The 12,721-nt window shown below is 39.9% G+C and overlaps 1 long non-coding RNA gene across 1 annotated transcript in view; it reads left to right on the forward strand.

Moving 5' to 3' along the window:
• LOC136856187 (uncharacterized) overlaps positions 1 to 12,721 on the forward strand; it is a 52,185-nt gene that overhangs the window by 36,384 nt on the left and 3,080 nt on the right. The window contains exon 2 of the long non-coding RNA XR_010858268.1: positions 11,580 to 11,701. This is a non-coding gene — a long non-coding RNA (uncharacterized lncRNA). The remainder of the gene's footprint in view (positions 1 to 11,579; positions 11,702 to 12,721) is intronic.

Raw genomic sequence — 12,721 nt, forward strand, 5'->3', positions numbered from 1 at the left:
GTTCTCTCTTCCTAATAATGCTTCAGTATTTACAGCAGAATTGTTTGGAATTGCATCAGCTATAAAAATAATTAAGACTCATCATTCAATAATTTTGTGATTTTTAGTTACTCGAGAACTGCTATAGAAGCTATTCAAAGTTACAAATCAAAAAATAATATTGTACAACAAATTAAATTATATCTCCATAAGTTACATAATAATGGAAAAAATGTAGAAATATGTTGGATCCCTGCCCATGTAGGGATCAAAGGAAATGATGATGCAGACAAAGCAGCCAAAGAAGCAACTCACATGACAAGATCAAATGTGAATATCCCTGTTACTGATTATGCAACACACATAAAAATGGGTATCATAAATAAATAGCAATATATTTGGGATGAAGAACCTGAAAGTAATAAATTGAAACAAGTAAAACCTAATGTTAAAAAATGGAGTTCATCATATCAGAGAGAGAGACACGCACAAGTAATTTTAACACGTCTCAGAATAGGCCATACTTGTCTGACACATGGGCACTTAATGAGCAACACACATGGCCTGGCTCCCGAGTGCTCAGAGTGCAGGGTAACAATAATAGTCAGACGTGTTATGTGAGTGTCCAAAGTATGACCAACAGCGAATGTCAACTTTTGGAAATAGATCAATGAAAGAAATTTTGTCAGAATCGTTTACACTTTTAGTCGTTCCACTGTTGATGTTCTTGAGGAACTGTAATTTAATTAATAAAATACAAGAATAAGTAAATAATAAAAGCATGAAAACCCTTTTAACATTTGTTGAATTTAAAAAAAAAAGTAAAATTTTAAAATGTTGCTTAATTTATATTCTGAATTTTAATATACCTTTTTAGTATGTATGTAAGGAAGTCTGAGTAAATGTACTTATTGTATGTATGTGTTTCAGTATGAGAAGATGTGCCTATATGTAGTTTTTAATTTCTTTTTAATTCATTCATCATTGTACCGAATGATCTATTGGGTCCTAGTGCTTGGCCTCAGGCCTGGACCTAGTATTTTAATCTAATCCTTTGGGCCTGCCCTATGAGAGCTGAAAGTCAGCTCAGTGGTCTGGTTAAACTACTTTAATAATAATAATAATAATAATAATAATAATAATAATAATAATAATAGGCACAATTCAAAAAGATGTGCAAATCCGCACCGATAGGTACATACATGACACACGAGCTCTAGAGGCATACACCGTGAACTGAGATCCTGGCCAGAGATGCTGGGTCATTTGTGTTACAGTGTTTCTTATGTACATAGTGTTACAGTGTTACTTATGTACATACAATACAGGGTATTGTGCATACAGGGTATTGTGCATAACAGCATTGATATTCTGTGCACACTGTACATTTTATAGATAGTATTTTGTTGTACTGTAAGATGGTCAGAGTGTTTCAGGATGATACATAGTATATAGAGCATATCTAAAATACGAAGGGACTTACGTTCTACATACTAGGATATGTCTGGTGTGGAGTATTTTCATTTTACTATACAGTGTATTTTCATGACTACTGTATGTAAATATATTTTTTATGATGAAAAAAGATTTGCTAATTTTCAAATATTACAGTACTGTACTGTATTATATTATTGTAAACAGCAAAATTTCAATAATGTGTATTTTTTTTCTTAAAAAGCATTTTACCCAAGCCAGTGAATGGCAGAGAAAGAAAGAAAATGCATGCTGGGATGCTGTACAGTATACCCAGGCACAATGATACTCGACACGCTATTGGCTGTTGTCTGCAAAGCAGCCAATCCAGGAGCGCCATTCATTTTCCTTGGCGCTCGTTGGCTGTATACACTTGGCATGACATTGGTGTTGATTGGCTGGATCCTCAGTTCCATCTTGTGAAGGTGGAATTGTGGGAGCCTCGTCTCTCCCAGTTCACTGCGTAGTACGTAGCATCTTCTGATCTGGTGTAATCGTGAATCTGTTGTGTCGTTTTAAATCTTTGTGTATCACAGCCAATTGTGCCCTAAAATGCCTCTTACATGCCCTGTTCCTTCTATGGCTTCTGGCAGAGCCCAAATGAAAGAGGGTGGTCATGAAGCTCAATGAGAAGGTAAAACTTCTGGAAATGATGAAGGAAGGCAAAAGTTTCGCCGTGGTAGCCCGCCATTTCAATTTGAATGAAAGTACCGCGAGGTACATTAAGAAGAAAGAGGTGGAGATATGGAAGGTTGTAACCATGAGCTTCTCTGGTTGTGCAAAAACAGTTTCAACAGTGTGTGATAAGATGAATGTAAGATGGAATCTGCGCTGGCGTTTTGGATAAAGGACTGCCGTAAGAAGAACAACCTCCTCAACTCATTAGCATTCGCAAAAAAGTGCAACAACTGTACCAGCAGTATTCAACTGCTAAGAAGGTAGCGACATACAGGCACAGAAAGGTAATGATGCAGGAGAATTAGAATTCTTAGGCTTTGACAAACTCATGCCAGAAGAAGAAGAATTAGAAGAGGAGGAAGAGCCACAAGCAGGACGATCATCAGCTCCTCAAGGTTTTCAGGCCAGGAAGGGGTGGTTCCACCTCTTTCAGAGGCGGTTCCAACTCGAGAATGTTTCTCTGCATGGGGAAGCAGCATCTGCAGATACGGAAGCGGCTGCAAAATATCCGGAGACCTTCAAGAAAATTATAAAGAAGTGCTACCTTCCAGAACAGGTGTTCAATATGGACTAGACTGGCCTTTTCTGGGAGAAGATGCTGTCCCAGACATACCTCATGAAGGATGAAGCCAAAGCCTCCAGATTCAAAGCCAGAAGGATAGGGTTACCCTCATAATGTTTGGGAATATGGCTGGCTCCTAGCTGAAACCCCCCCTAGATTCTGACCCCTTGTCGTGGGTAGGGGCTTAGGGACCAGCAGAAGGGTCTTGACACCTGATTGGGATTCCTCTCCACTAGTCTTGAGACTCTGCTGCCGATCCAACTAAATTCGTCAGAACTATCTCTTCTTTCTAGAAATTTTCATTCTTACTACATCCTTCTCCTCCATGTCACATTTTTATTAACATTTTGGATTAATTATGTGGAATTTTCCACTTTTGCAAAAATTTCGCTGCTTAGGTGAGTCTGAGAAGGGACCGTGTTTTGGGAGGGTTGGCATCTGAAGCTAATTGTGGGAGTTGTGGTGGTTAAGTCACCACCTGACATGGTTTGGACCCAAGAGGTAGTGATGGGACCCTCCCATTGCTATCTTGAGGGCGGAACCATCTCCAGGCATCAGCCCATCGGAATCCAGGGGCTGGTGTTTGGGATGGGACTCCTGGCTTTTGTCCGAAGCCCACCAACATGCTTACGGTGGGGAGTCGGTCCCCATTGGTGGGGGCAGAGCTCTCAGCAGGCGGATAGGCTTATACCTGGGCCACTGAAAGCGTGTTGGTGCTATCCTGTCAGGGTAGGGTATGGGGTGGACCATTGGGAGTCAACTCTCTTGTGCCATTGGCGGAGAATCCCAATACCTGACTGATCCACGGTGCCTTCTTGATATAACCAAGTAGTATATAAAATGCTCTCTCAAAATGGATTTGGCCTCATGTATTCCCTCCCCTGGATCTGGCGACTTACTGGCACGGGAAACGACTTCTGGCGATGAGACATGGACACGAGCTCGACCATTGGACTAACCTGCACTCCGAGACACCAGGGAGGTATCAAAACTGGTGGAATTGACTTAGATAGAGTGCTCTATTGCACTAACATTAGCCTATCATTGGACTATGAATGCTTGTTCAGTGTAGCCAAGCAATTTGGAAAAGTAGAAAGAATAAAATTGAATCTAGAAAAAGACAAGCGGACTTTTTCTGCTTATATTAAATTCTCTTCTTCCCAGGAAGCATATGAGGCTCAGAAGAAATTACATGGCCATGTCCTCAACGATGCAGTACTCAGCACGAAGGTGTTTTCAGTGAGAAATGTGAATGACGATCTATTTGATTTTGTACCAAAGGATGAAGAACGTGAATCGTCTCCATGCAGCAGAACACTCCCCCCCCCAATTTGGCATGTTGCTAGCTTTAAGGAGGAAGGGATAATCTCATAAAAGGTGCCAAATGCATTGAGAACAAAGTGGGTACTATCCCCATCGGAAATTTGAAAAGGTATGGAAAGAACTTATTAATAAAAGCAGGAAACGAGACGCAAGCAGTATTGTTAACAAAATTCAAACCACCTGAAGATGGGAATATTGAACATATTGCATCCCATAAATTCTTTAACACTTTAAGAGGGGTGGTATACTCTAGAGATCTTCATGCCTTTAATGAGGAGGAAATTCTCAAACGATGCCCCCTTGCATATACCAAGTTAAAAAACTGGGAGGCGATGCAGCCATCCTACTAACCTTCTCCTCTAGTTATTTACCTGACACCTCATCGCCGGCCACGAAAGGATGCAGGTAAAAAATACAAACGAAAGCCAAAACAATGCCGTAAATGTTACGAATACGGCCATATTCAAATCTCATGTATTAATAAAAAAAGATGTTCTGTATGCTCTGTAGAGCACGACAACCCTGAGTGTGAAGCAGCCCGGTACTGTTTTCAGTGCGAAGGCGACCACACTCCAAATTCTAGGACCTGCCCCAGGCACAGGTTCGAAGAAGAAGTGCTGGCAGTGGCAGACAACGAACACATCAGCCTTAGTGCAGCAAAGCGGGTGGTAATGGCAGCGAATAGAAGTGCCAACTCCACTTATGCTTCTGTCATAAGGTTGATGAAGAATCCTAATAAAGCAAAGCCTCCAATAACATCTACTAGTAGGCTCTGGAAACCTGCTTCTACATCGGCCGAAAACAATAATCAGAACCCTGAATCACGAAGTACTTTGAAGCCTAGTACCAAACACTGCACTTCAAAAAGCATGGACAATCTACACCACAAAGTGGAAACAAAAATAAAGGCAGGAGATGCAGCACCCAAACAAAGCTTGCAAACATATGCGAACATTCCCACCAAGAAAGAATCGAAGGAACAGCCCCAAATAAGGAGAGCAAACTCTAACCCTTCGGTCGTTACTACCACTAACAACAGGGATAAAACTAGCAGCTGCTTCCACAAGAAAGCGCACAAGGAACACATCCCCCAGTGATGAGGGTTTTATAATAAAAACATCAAATGGGTTCAGTGCGCTGGAAGAGATCTCCCCACCCAGAAAGGTGAGTCCAAATGTATATAAAGCCCAAAGCCAGGTGAGTGCTTACCAGTCATGCCGTCCTAAGACTCAAAGCAACAGCAACAACAATATTCAGAAGACCAGTGAACACCCTGACCATCAAAGGCATAACACAAAATCTGATGGTAAGCCAAAACCCTGACCTTTAACAAGGACGAAAAGGGATCAAAAAAACCACCTCTGATAAAGGAGAACTTTCCTCTCAAACCTAGGATCGGCACTTCCCTCCAGTGAGTGGGAAGTAGTACTTTTTAACTTTTTTTACATTCACTTACGACATCCTCCAGTGGAACTGCAAAGGTCTCAGAGCCCGTTCTGAAGATCTTAAAGTTTTAATGAATGAATTCAGCCCAGGATCGTATGCCTGCAAGAAACAATGATAGGAAACTCTCCTTACAACCCTGGACTTGATTATGCCATGTTTAATTCTACTCCCCAGTTGGTGATCGTGCTCATGGAGGTGCTGCAATTATTATCAATAAGTCTTTGCAGCACTCCACAATACAACTAAATACAACTCTCCAAGCGGTTGCAGTGTCTGCCATCTTAGACAAGAGGATCACGGTCTGCTCACTATACCTCCCACCAGACCTTTCTTTTAACATTGGAGATATTCAGTCCTTGATTAACCAACTTCCAGCTCCTTTTCTCGTATTAGGAGATTTTAATGCCCACAACCCCCTTTGGGGAAGTCAGTGTTTAGACGGCAAAGGGAAAATAATTGAGGACCTTATTGATACGAATGATGTTGCACTATATAATAATGGGTCAATGACCTTCCACAATATTCATCATAATCATCTTTCTGCACTGGACCTTAGTATTTCTTCAACAAATATCCACCTTGACTTTAACTGGTCTGTTAATGAAGATTTGAATGGCAGTGATCATTACCCGATCCATCTGAAATATGCTGTAAATGCCCCATCTGAAACATTACCTAAGTGGAAGGTAGAGGATGCTGACTGGGACAAGTTCAGTCAAGGAGTCAATCTAGATAAGGAATTTGAGTCATTTCATTCTCACCTGGATGCCTATGACTACTTCATTGAATCCACTCTGAAGAGTGCCGAGGGCTCGATCTCTAAGACAAAAGGTAAACCTCGCAGACCTGCAGTTCCCTGGTGGAATAAGACATGTGGTACTCTGAGGAAAGTCACTAGGAAGTGCTACCGACGATACAAAACTAGTGGCTCCCCTCAGTCTAAATTAATCTATAATCGTGCTTTAGCCAAGCAGCGGCGTTTTTATAAGAAAGCCAAAAGAGAGAGTTGGCTTTATTATATCAATGGAATCAATTCCAAAACTCCATTGAGAGTGGTGTGGCGCAAAATTAGGAAACTGAGTGGAAAATTTGTTGCGTCACCATTACCCTCATTAAAAGTCAATAACACTCTGATCACAGAGCCCACTGAAGTTGCCAGTGAGCTGGGAAAACACTTTTCTCAAGTTTCCAGCCCTGATAATTATTCTCTAGAATTTCAGAGAATTAGGAAGGCTGAAATGACTCTGAAATTTGATTCGGGAAAATCTGAACCATACAACCACAAATTTTCCTTAAGAGAATTTCAGGAAGCACTCTCTTCAACTGAATCAACAGCTCCAGGGAGGATTCAATTTTATATGAAATGCTTAAACACCTCCCAGATGATGCCAAAAATATCTACTCAAGATTATAAACAAAATATGGGAAACTGGAATTTTACCCAAGGACTGGAAAATATCCATAATTGTCCCCATAAAAAGCCTAATAAAGATGCTTCCCAAGCCACCAGCTATAGACCAATAGCTCTTACCAGCTGTGTTTGTAAGCTGATGGAGAAAATGATAAACACCAGATTAGTTTGGCACCTGGAAACTAAAGGACTAATAACTCCATTTCAATTTGGTTTCAGGAAAAATCGTTCCACCCTTGATCCTTTGCTGAGGCTGACCAATCAAATCCAGCAAGGATTTGCCAAACGATGTCAGACTATCGGGGTATTTTTCGACCTAGAGAAAGCATATGACACTACTTGGAGAATTGGCATCTTAAAACAATTGCACAAAATGGGCATATGTGGAAGAATGATTAAATTCATATATTCCTTTTTAACAGAGAGATTTTTTAAGGTTAGAGTGGGCAACACACTCTCCCAACCTTTTGTGCAGGAGGAGGGTGTTCCACAAGGAAGTGTGTTAAGTGTGACACTTTTTTCAGTTGCAATAAACAGTATTGTGCAACAAATATCATCACCTGTTAAATGCTCGCTTTTTGTTGATGACCTTGCAATATACTGCACAGGATATGATGCCTCGTCAGTATGTAAACATTTGCAAAGGTCTGTTAATGCTATTACAAAGTGGGCTGATGAGAATGGTTTTAAATTCTCTTCCTCGAAAACAGTTTCTGTAAGATTTACTAGGTGCCAGCGTGTGGAAGAGGTTCCCACCCTTAGTTTAAAAGGATCTATCATTCCTTATGAAAAGGAAGTAAAATTTTTGGGAATGACCATTGACCAGAAATTGACATGGGCCAGCCACATAAATGCCTTAAAGACTGTTAAACAATCTCTCAATATTTTAAAGGTTGTCTCTGGATTTAGTTGGGGAGCTGATAAAAAATCCCTGCTGAGACTGTATGACTCGTTGTGTCGATCCAAGCTAGACTATGGCTGTCAGATTTATTCCTCAGCTTGTAAAACCAAGCTGAAGGAACTGGACGTTGTACACAATATGGGGCTGAGAATATGCTCAGGAGCTTTTAGAACTTCGCCTGTTGAAAGCATATATGTTGATACAGACCAACTTCCCCTTGATCTAAGGAGGCAAGAACTAGGATTAAGATACATGGCTAGAATTAAAAGTGCTCCCAAAAATCCTCCTTCCAAGTGCTGAGGGAAGCAGACTCACGGGTCTTTTCTGGTACAAGAGCCTCTAGACCATTCCAAATTAGACTAAATGAAGATGTTAGGGATAGTCATCTTAAATCCCAGAAAGTCATGGAAGTGAAACATCCTGTGTATCCTCCATGGCTTATCCCAGCAGCATCCGTGTGCAAAAAGCATATAACAAAAAGACTGTCCTGAGGAAGAGATTAGGGGAAAGTTCTTGGAGCACGATACTGCCCATACTAATGTGACAAAAATCTATACTGATGGATCAAAGTCGGATAGTGGTGTTGGCTGTGCAGTTATCCTTGGTGATACAGCATATACAGCTAAACTACCTGACTTTGCATCCATATTCACAGCAGAACTAACAGCCATAGTCTCTGCCCTGGATATAGTTTTTTGAAAGTAGTGACACTAATTTTGTCACATCATCTACTCGGACTCCAAAAGCACTTTAGAAGCAATAAAAAAAATTCAATAGCTTCCATCCATTAGTTCAAAAGTTCAGGAATCGCTCTTCCATTTGTATTATCTGGGTAAATCTGTCTCTTTCTGTTGGGTCCCTTCTCATGTGGGGGATTTGTGGAAATGAGATGGCAGATAGGGAAGCGAAAGGTGCTAGTGTCTATTCAGAAACAGCCTTTAGTAAAGTGCCTCATACAGACCTAAAAGGTCCTTTTAGATCTTATATTTTAAACAAATGGCAAGAAAGATGGACTTCTTCTCTTGCCAATAATAGAAAGTATAGAAAAATCAGAAATAGTATATTGCCGTGGCTTTCGTCTTTCCAGTCGGATAGACGAACAGAAATAGTTTTAAGCAGAATGAGGATTGGGCACACTTATTTGACCCATCAGTTTATTTTAGAAGGGGGCAGCCTCCCAGAGTGTGCTTATGGTGGTGAGATGCTAACAGTGGAGCACATTCTGGTTGCTTGCCCCAGATATTTTAACCAAAGAGAGATATTTTAGAGGTAAATCCTCTGTGATATTTTGGGAGATGAAGCAGATATTTCTGCTCTCATCCCCTTTAAAGTCTATAAACATTTTTAATAAAATTTAATTATATTTTATTAATCACATCATAGATATATATATATATTTATTTATTAAGCATTTTCTTCATTAATTCATTCATTTATCATATTGTAATTTATCTATGAACCATCTTCATCATACACTCATTAACTCATTTTTCATAATATAATTTATTTAGTTTCCATTACGGCGCTGAATGGCTTCTTTGGCCCCAGTGCCTGGGCTTTTGCCCTAAAACTCATACATCCATCCATCCATCCTAGCTGAAACCAGGCCTCATTTACAAGGCTGCAAATGCCAGGGCCCTCAAGAATAAGAACAAGGTGTTGCTGCTTGTGTTTGGATACACAACCCCAAGGCCTGGATTATCAAAGTCCTTCATCTAACTGGTTCATTCAGAGCTTCATTCCTCAAGTTAGGCAGTGCCTCAATGACTTAGGCATGGAATTCAAGGTGTTGCTGATTATGGATAATGCTGGTGGCCACCCTCTTGATCTTTATTGCTAGGGGGTCCAGCTCGAGTTCCTCCCTGCCAACACCACCTCTGTCCTCCAGCCCATGGACCAGTGTGTGTGCCTTCAAGGCACTGTACACCTGGAACACCCTCGAGCACCTTGTGAATGCAATGGACATTGACAGTGACTTCACGCAGAAGGAGTATTGACGTAAATTCAAGATTGCTCCATGTCTGTCCGTCATCGACCAATTGTTGAATGACATGAAGAAGGAGACCCTTAATGCCTGCTGGAAGAAGTTGTTGCCGGGGTGTGTTCGCGATTACAAGGTCTTCTCTCCTGAAGAAATTCAACATTCGGCCATTGGTAAGGTGGTCCATTTGGCGAGGATTCTTGGTGGAGAAGGCTTCGAGGACATCACCCTGGATGAAGTTTGCACCCTCATTGATGCCCACTCTGACCCCTTGACGGACCAGGATTTGGAAGAGCTGATGAAGTCTGCCAGGGAGGAAGAAGACATGCCAGGTCCAGGAGATGAGGAAGAGGATGAGGGCCTGTCTTAGGAATGTCTGTCGCAACTTAAGAGGATGATTAAGGAGGCACAGGATGTGGCTTTGTTATGGGATCCTTATATGGAACACTCCTTAAAGTTTTCAGATACCCTTGATGCGGCATTGGCACCCTATAATCAAGCCCTCATCAGCACAAAGCAGCAGCAACAGCAACTGCTTATCACTAGGTTTATTAAATATATGAAGAAGGACCCTCCAAAACCTCCCGAAACCCCTGAAGTAGTGCCTCACCAAGCATCTGAAGAAGTGCCTCCTGAAAACCCCTGTCGAAGCACCTCCTGAAGAAGGGGAAGAGGCGCCCTCAGAGATGTAACTTGTCTGGCTTGCTGTGCAGTCATATCTTCATCGTCCTTCATCGGACTGCACGGCTAATTCATCATCACCATCTTTAACCAGCATTCATCATGGGTGAGTATCCGTATGATTTATATAATCTAAATATGTACGTAGTTTTAAATTTTTTTTAATGTGCATACGTATTTTGGCTCTCTCTCTCTCTCTCTCTCTCTCTCTCTCTCTCTCTCTCTCTCTCTCTCTCTCTCTCTCTCTCTCTCTCTCTCTCTCACATGAATTACATTTACATACATGCCAAGGTTTCCCCTCTAAAAGGAAATGGAACGGCACGAATAGTAACTGTATGGAAAAAAATGTTTGCCTGAACACGTAGGACTAGATTATTTTCACATGTACATACAGTTTTAAGGGTAAAATGTTTAAGATGACTTTGAAATGATAAAGAGCTTCAGTGATGTGCCACCTTTCACCAAAGATATCCATATAAAAGATGAAGGTTTGTATGCTCTTGGGAACAACAAGGAATTTTGATATTTGTCCATGTAAAGTATTGGCTAAATTATGGTACAATTTGTATTTTTGCAAGTTTTTTATTGTATTGACACCTTTTACTCAGAACAGTTAATTAATAACATCAGATGAGGTTTATTAGCCGGAGATTTTTGTATACAGTACTATAGTTTGCTTCTGAACTTTATTGACCTAAAAATCAAATGTTATAATCAAATTACATGCATGATTGTGTAATTTGTATATAAGGATATGAGCCTTTATTACAGTTTTTGCATACAGATATGCTTTAAAATAGTTTCTCTTTTGGTTTAATCACTTATCTGGTGAGATGAATGCAGATGTTGATCAAATAGAGGAAAGGATTTACATAAGAATTTTAGATATATCTTAGATATAGTAAGAGTTCAGATTCTACATTAATCATATTCTATAATACGGTATTCCCTGCGGGGGTTAGTGCCATCAGTGCACCTTATGCAGTGCACTGGAGGCATTAGTTAAGGTTTTTTGCAACATCCCTTCGGCCCCTAGCTGCAAACCCTTTTATTCCTATTACCTAACAATTGTCTCATAGTGCAACTGCGAGGTTTTCTTCCCGATATACTTTTCTAATTTTTCTACTCTCAATTTCCTTTTCAGCGCTGAAGAACCTCAAAGAGCCCAGTGCTTGGCCTTTGGCCAAAATTCAGTATTCTGTTCTATTCTATAATACGGTATAATAGTGGCATCGTCGAGCTGCTGTTTTAGCTAATGGACATAGGGTAATAAGTTGATTTTCTAGTTCTATAAGTTATTTTTGTAACATAGCTATATTTTATAACTTTTTGGCTAGCCCCTTAAGAGTTAAGAATGCTAATTCTAGTGGTGTTATTAAACTAAAAACTAATAATAATAATTCAGCTTTGTAAAACTCTAAGGTAATACAACAACTAAAAAAGTACGGATGAAAAATAAAAAATAAGCCGTAATCCTGAAAAAGTTTATTTCTGCTTTCACGACCACATCTCAAAAAGCACAGAGTATATATGGTAGATTGTTATTTTTTAAAAACTCTAATTCCAGACAACTTTACTTAGAAACACTGTAGAATTACATGAGAGAAAATTTTAAAAGCAAGCTTAATGAATAAAAGATGTGATTTTCTAATGGTTACTATCACAGTGATTATAATTATTACAGTCACTGTTCAAAGTTTGCTTTGCAGCTAACACTTTTATAAATACAATACTAATAGTTGTGAAGACACATTACCACCATTTGCATTCTAGTTACCGTTGGTTAAATCAAAGCTGCTTTGTGTAGGAGAATAAACAACCTCAACCCCAACCCTCGAATGCTAGAGATTCATTAGCATATTTCAGATACTATATGATACCGTTAATGAGCACATTTTTCCTTTTATCCTTGGTAATGACAGAAAATTTTAACTGCTAATCAGGACAGATGCAAGAATGGCCTTGTAACTTGGGAGTGGATAGTAATATTCAACTATACAATGGATAAGTAAAAATATGCAGCAAGATTTATTTTTTGATCATGGACGATAACATCATATATTCAGTATATATATACAGTATGTAGTTACTGCATTACATGAGTACTTCTGATACTGACAGCATAGAAGAAAGGAAACATCACAAACACAACTGATACTGAAGAAAAATGCAGGGCTAAAACTCATATGTATAAGCAAGGACATTTAGATATTTTCTGCTTGATGGAGTAGCAGTTTATCATATACAGTACTGTAGTGTAGAATCCTTTTAAAAGCAAGAGTTTGG

The sequence above is a fragment of the Macrobrachium rosenbergii genome, chromosome 3 (genome assembly GCF_040412425.1).
Source record: "Macrobrachium rosenbergii isolate ZJJX-2024 chromosome 3, ASM4041242v1, whole genome shotgun sequence".
NCBI classification, from domain to species: domain Eukaryota; kingdom Metazoa; phylum Arthropoda; class Malacostraca; order Decapoda; family Palaemonidae; genus Macrobrachium; species Macrobrachium rosenbergii.